The sequence below is a fragment of the Odontomachus brunneus genome, unplaced genomic scaffold (assembly GCF_010583005.1).
Source record: "Odontomachus brunneus isolate Ranch 3 - 2012 unplaced genomic scaffold, Obru_v1 Obru_scaffold_276, whole genome shotgun sequence".
NCBI lineage: Eukaryota > Metazoa > Arthropoda > Insecta > Hymenoptera > Formicidae > Odontomachus > Odontomachus brunneus.
In genome coordinates, this window is record NW_022639726.1 from 144107 (window position 1) to 145450 (window position 1344).

Below are 1344 nucleotides of genomic sequence, written 5' to 3' on the forward strand. Positions count from 1 at the left end.
TTAAAAGGTGGGGAGGTGTTGGGTGTGGTTTCTTTGCTTGCGTTTTAACGAGGACATTAGTTCAACAGTATAATAGTTCCTCATAACATGTATAAATTTGCAATTGTAAATCTGTTTATAACGAAGGACATAAGACTAAAATTATCTCGACTGCTTGAACGAAAGTCATTTTATTGAAAGAGATTTTACTGCTATTATCAAAGTAAAGTATTATAGCCCGCAAGTTTAAAATTAAAAATTTTTATTTGTTTATTAAAAGAATTTGTTTATTATAATAATCTGAAAAATATTAGTTTATTTAAAAAATTGGTTTATTTAAAGTTTTTAGTTTATTTAAAATCAAATTTTGTTGTTTACTTATGTGGATTATATGAAAGTGTAAAATAAAACTATTGTTTAATAAATTGAGGAAATTATTTTAATAATTGCTATCAATAGTATAATAAAGATGACATAGAAAGTGGGGATAGGGAAGAGGAGGAAATTGCTCCTGATAGTTTTCTCTTACTACGCAAAAGAGTTAGATTGCCACATCATGATAAATAATAAATCGGAGCAATTACGTAATACTGTCAATATAACACTAGTATTGTGAAAACAAGGATAAGATATTATAGCAAAAAGTTTTACATGAATCTTTATTATTGTAACACACTTTGTGTGTCCTCATTTCTCTTCTCCCGCTCATGTAGTTTATATAACGTGAATAGTTTGCATATTAATACGAAAAATTGATTTTAGTTAAATTGAATTTAAATTAAATTAAATTAAAATTGAATTTAATTTAATTAATTTAATATAACAAATTGATATATAAGCGTGTTTTGTTGCGAAATGACAAATACCTGAGTAGAGATATTAGGTTTAGTAACAACAAGTTAAATGATATTTAAACAATACATAACGATATTACCCAAGAAACGAAACGATAAGAGAGAATAACGATATTATCCTAGATAACATTTTGATATCCAATGTGTATACATTATATATACGTATTCGTGGATGGGACATATCCTATTCACATGCAGTGATATACAAATGACATACAATGGATGTCATAAGTATGTGCGCTGTATATGCAATGGATATTTATGAAATATATATGTACATATTTATCGATCATTCTATGTATATGTGTGTGTATATATAGAGAAATAATAATAATATAATAATATAATAATATAACGTAATATAATGTTTTAATATATTATAATATAATATATAAAATAATTACGTACCTTGTTATTATATGACAATATAATATTAATTATAATATATATATATATATATATATATATATATATATATATATATATATATATATATATATATATATATATA